Genomic DNA, 6,000 nt, shown 5'->3' with positions numbered 1-6,000 from the left:
GCAAGATCTTAATATAAAAACTTCTAATTTGGTAACTTCTTTTTAATTCTCTCTTTCTTTTTAGGTTTAGGTTATATTCTGAAATTGAGGGCTTAAATTGTTTTTATGTCCAAGTGAGTCCATGATAACACTTGACATCTCTTGAGTGAAGGAGGATTGGTTGAGGGGTTATCTACCCATTACAGCATTAGACACCATTTGAGATCCACAGAGTTAACTGAAGTTATGGTTGCCTATCAACTAGCCAATCAACCTCAAAATCCTCCTCAACCTCGGGTTGAGGAAATCTAAGATGAAAATGAGGTGCATCAAGCACCCCCGCCTCATACTTTATGAGATTACTTGCAACCGGCAGGGGTGAACACCCCTTCATGTATGGTCTTTTCAGAAAATACAAGAAATATGGATATCAAGCTAGGAGTGATCCAACTCCTTTGAAAGTTCCTTAAACTTGAATCTAAAAGTCCATATCTATACTTAAAAGAGTTTGACGAGATTATAGCCACTTTATACTTTCCTAACGTGTCTGAGGACATGGTCAGGCTAAAACTCTTTCCTTTTTCCTTGAAGAAGACTTGGTTGCACTCACTACGTTCACGATCTATTGGCACATAGAATGACATGATAAGGGATTTCATAAAGAAATTTTTTTCAATATCATAAGACGAACACCATTAGGAATTCAATCATGAACTTCACCTAAAAGGAAGATGAAACATTCTTCCAATATTGGGAGTGGTTCAAGGATCTCGTCAGTTCATGCCCACAATAAGGTTTTGAAATGTGGCGCATGACAATTTTTTTCTATGAAGGACTGACACCTTCCATGCGCCAATTCGTCGAGACGATGTGCAATGGGGAATTCATGAACAAAAATGTCAATGACGTGTGGGATTACTTTGACAAACTTGATGAAACCGCGCAATCATGTGACATCTTCCCAAGACCTAGCACCACATCTAAGCCTATTCAACCAAGGGAGAGGGGTGAAATATATTTGTTGAAAGAGGATGATGATATAAATGCTAAAGTGGCCGGTCTCACAAGGAAGCTCAAGGCCATTGAACTTAAGAAGGATAAGGCTAAGGAAGTTGTTTGCAGTATTTGTGCTTGCAATATATAGACAACTAAAAATTTCCCAACGATACCTGCTTTTTAAGAAGTATTGAATGAGTAATCAAATGTTGTAAATAACTACCAGAGGCCTTTCAAAGGAACCTCCTCTAATACATACAACTCCAACTGGAGAAATCATCCAAATTTCAGTTGGAGGAATGGACAAACTGTTATTCCTCAAGGGATCCTTAACCAATTTGTGGGACAAAGGAAACCTCGAGAGGACCCAAACATATTTAAGACCAAGTGCTATTCAATCAGGACATCAAATCTGCATTGGGAACACTTACGTCTTCCATTCAAAAGATAGAGTAACACTTAGCGATTAGGGAGAAAGTGACACTTCCAGCCCAACCTCTCCCTAATCCAAAACCATAATATGAGATTAGTGGCTCAAGCTCTTCAAATCAATTGGAACAAGCCAAGTCTATCACCACTCTTTAGGAGTGGGAAAACAATTGAAAAATCTATTATGGTAAGGGCTGATAAGCCTAAGGACCCATAAGTGGATGAGACAGATAGAATAAACAATGCTCCACATGAGTTAGAACCGAAACTTCAAAATAAACCAATTGTACCATTCCCCCAACGGTTGATAGCACCAAAACCTCTCTCTAACTCTTAGGACATTCTAGAAGTCCTAAAGCAAGTAAAGGTCAACATTCCTTTATTGGATGTTGTAAAACAGATTCCTTCATATGCCAAATTTCTGAAAGATCTATGACAAAACATCTAAAAGAAATTATTTTTAACAGAAAAAGTGAGTGCCAGCTTAAAGTAAGATGTTCCATAGAAATATAAAGATCCCAGTAACCCAACCATCGCTTATGTAATTGGGAATTACCGGATTAAGCATGCACTTCTTGACTTAGGAGTGAGCGTAAATCTGATCCCTTACTCGGTCTACAAACAACTGGGTCTAGGTGAATTTAAACCCACCCGGACTACATTACAACTTGTCGATCGCTTAGTTCGTGTACCAAGAGGGATAATTAAGGATGTGTTAGTCCAAGTTGACAAGTTCTACCACCCAGTGGGTTTTATTATCCTAGATACTCAACCCATTGTGGACATGAGCACTCAAATTCCCATCATCCTTGGTCACCCATTCCTTGCTACATCAAATGTAATCATTATTTGTAAGAATGGAGTCATGAATCAATCTTTCGAAAATATGACATTGGAGCTCAGTATCTTTTTCCATATGAGCAAACAAGCAGAGGATGATGACAATACCCACGATATTAACATGATTAATTCTTTTGTGGAGGATAAAACTCTGATAACCTTATCCTTTGACCGTCTAGAGACATGCTTGGCCTACTCCCATGATCTATAGGATGATATGATTAGGGAGACGGGTGCCATACTTGATACTGTGCCGGTACTTGAAGTTAACCAGTGGAGGCCACAATTTGAAGTATTACCCCAAACCACTACAAGAAATTAGCCTTTTACCAACGAACTTATTTCCGACGAAATTGATTTTGTCGGTAAACATGACTTTCCCCGACGAAATCATATGTCAATGGCAAAATATTCTCGCCACAACCAAATACGTTCCCACCACCATTTACAACAATGGCTTGGAAACTTTTCCCGACGATTATTTCATCAGTAAATTTAATTTTTCCCAACAAACCAAATAGTTAATCGGCAAAAGGTCCTTTGGTGTCCTTGGTGATGATGGAGAGGGTATTTTTACCGATGTTATACAATATCATCGGTAAAAAGTCTTTTACCTACAAAATAGATACATCCTCAGATAAAATGAATGGTGGACATATTATTTTACTTTGTGTGGTTGATCATGGATGTTGATTTATAATTTTTATTTTTGGTGTAGCTAAAAGTATATTTTAAAAATATGTACGAAGTGGATGGGGCTGATAGAGCACGAGTGGGCCCAAATATTTTTGAATCTTTTTACCGATGAATTGTTACAACTATCACCGACGAAAATATTCATCGGTAATAATGTTATGTTTTAAGTCGAAACGACTCCAATGCCCATCCCTCACTGTCGCTCTCTCTCTCTCCTGATGTTACTGCCGTCCAATTGTCACTGCCTTACGCCATTCGGCCACCACCCAAGTCAAGTCTGGCCGTCACTGCCTTACGTTGCACGCCGCATGTCCAGCCGTCAGCACCTCCGATAACCCCCCTCCCCTTTCTCTCTCTCTCTCTTCGTTCTCCCTCTATTCTCTCTCTCTCTTGTTGTCCATTGCTTGTGGGGCCCATTGCTGAAATCCATTACCTGTGTGTCCCACCATCACTGTCCATTGCTTATGGGGCCTACCATCGATGTCTAACACTTATGGGGCCCACTATTGATATACAGTACTAGTGGGGCCCACCGTAGCTGTCCACTATTTGGTGGGGCCAACTGATTTAGTAAATTGTTAATTAGGGATTTTAAAATTAAAATCCTTAACTAGGGATTTTAATTTGGGATTTTCAATTTAAAGGGCTAAAATACCTAATTGTGAGGTCCACCGTTGTTGTCCACTACCTGTGGGACCCACCGTTGATGTCCACTGCTTGTGGGGCCCACCGTCGATGTCCACTGTTTGGTGGGGCCCACTGTTTTATAAATTCCTAATTAGGGGTTTCAAATTTTTAGAAATTAAAATCCATAATTTAGAATTTTCAATTAAAATCCTTAATTGTGGGGCCCACCGTCGATGTACACTGCTTGTGGGGCCCCCCATCGCTGTCCAATGTTTGGTAGGGCCCAGTGTTTTGTAAATCCCTAATTAAGGGTTTCCAATTATTTGAAATTAAATTCTCTAATTTCAAATTTTCAATTAAAATCACTAATTGTGAGGCCCACCATTGTTGTCCATTGTGTGTGGGGCCCACAGATGTTCACTGCTTGTGGGGTCCACCGTCGATGTCCACATTTTGGTGGGGCCCACTATTTTAGTTAATTTGTGGGTTGTACAATGATGTATGTATGTGTTGTACTCCTTCCATCCACTTTACCATCTCGTTACAGGGCATGAGCCATGATGGGGTGCACAAAACAATCCGAATTCATCCATCCATTTTGACAGATCATTTTAGGTCATGGTCCCAAAACTTAAGTAGATCCACATCTTAGGTAGTGTACTATACCACAAAAAACAGAGGTTATTGACCATTAAAAACTTCTTGTGGGCCACTAAATTTTTGGATCAATTTGATATTTGTTTAGTCCCTTCATCTAGGTATTAACAAGTTGGATGGTAAATAAACATTCCTGTGGACCCCAAGGAGTTTTTAATGGCGAGTTTTCAATCACCACTGGTTCTTGTGGTGTGGTCCACCTAAGATTTAGATATGCTTCATTTTTTGGGACCATGACCTACAATGAGCTATTGAAACGGGCATGGATGTAAGGAAAATACATCATGGTGGGCCCCACACTTAATTGTTCACAATATAGTTTCTCAAGTTTACAAACATCTAATTAGGTAAGTGATTAGACTTAATTCATGATCTTGATGATTCTTCCATTTTCATGTGCTTGTGTATTTAGAATTGTCAGAGCAAACCCGGATGTGCGTTGGAGCTATCTGTGGTTAATTTCTGTGGATGTGTGTGGATGTATGTGGATGTATGTGTGGATGTTGAGCGGGGGTCCTAGAAGGTGGGAACTACTATTATGACCACGATGAAGTTGTCCATTTCCTATGGACAGCAATATGGGTGCCCTGGCTATTTGGATAGGCCTATATTTATGTATTAGCTCAAAATTGATGGAGCAGACCTGGATGTGCGTCGGAGCTATCTGGATGTTGAAGGGGGTCCTTGGAAGGTGAGAACCGCTGATATTTATTTTTTCCCTTCATCAATGTCTGTGTGATCTTGTGAACAGGTTGGATGATAAATAAACATCACTACATTGGATGATAAATAAACATCACTATAGGCCCTAGAAAGGTTTCAATGATGGAAATCATTATACCCATTGTTTCTTGTGGTATGGTCCACCTGAGTTTTGGATATGATTCAATTTTGGTTTCAACCCCTTAAATGATCTGGAAACGCAGATGGACGGTGTAGATAAACTACGTATATTTACATTGGACCCAACTGAGCGTATTGAGTAACTCAAGATGCAATCTGATTTCAAGCATAACTAGCTTAGTGGGTTAGGCCTTGACTGTGGGACCCAACTCAATCTATGTGTTGGACATCTACGTCATCTATCTGCATTTGCAGCAACTCATTTTAGAGGATGTCTCAAATTGAGGCACATCCAAATATCAAGTGTGGATCACACCACAGGAAAACAATGGTGATTGAATGCCCAGTGTTAAAAACTTCATCGGGCCCACTATAATGTTTATTTGGAATTAAACATGTTGATAAGGTTAAACAGATCCCTAACCTAAACCTAAACTTGATCCCGAACCCGAACCCGAATTCATAAACCTAAACCTAAACCGAAACTCAAATCCCTAAACCTAAACCTAAACCTATAATCCTAACCTAAACCTAAACCTAATCCCGAACCTGAACCCGAATTCCTAAACCTAAACCTAAACCGAAACTCAAATCCCTAAACCTAAAACTACACCTAAACCTAAACCTATAACCTAACCTAAACCTAAACCTAAACTCGAAAACCTAAACCTAAACCCGGTCCTGAACCCGAATTCCTAAACCTAAACCTAAACCAAAACTCAAATCCCTAAACTTAAACCTATACCTAATCCTAATCTCAACACCCTAACCTAAACCTAAACCTAAACCCGATCCCGAACCTGAATCCGAAAACCTAAACCTAAACCTATTCTCAAATCCCTAAATCTAAACCTACACCTAAACCTAAACTCGAAAACGTAAACCTAAACCCAATCTCGAACCTAAATTCCTAAACCTAAACCTAAACCTAAT

This window comes from Magnolia sinica, chromosome 19, assembly GCF_029962835.1.
Source record: "Magnolia sinica isolate HGM2019 chromosome 19, MsV1, whole genome shotgun sequence".
In the NCBI taxonomy this organism is placed as follows: Eukaryota; Viridiplantae; Streptophyta; class Magnoliopsida; order Magnoliales; family Magnoliaceae; genus Magnolia; species Magnolia sinica.
The sequence above is the reverse complement of the archived record's forward strand: the minus strand, read 5'-3'. Positions refer to the sequence as shown.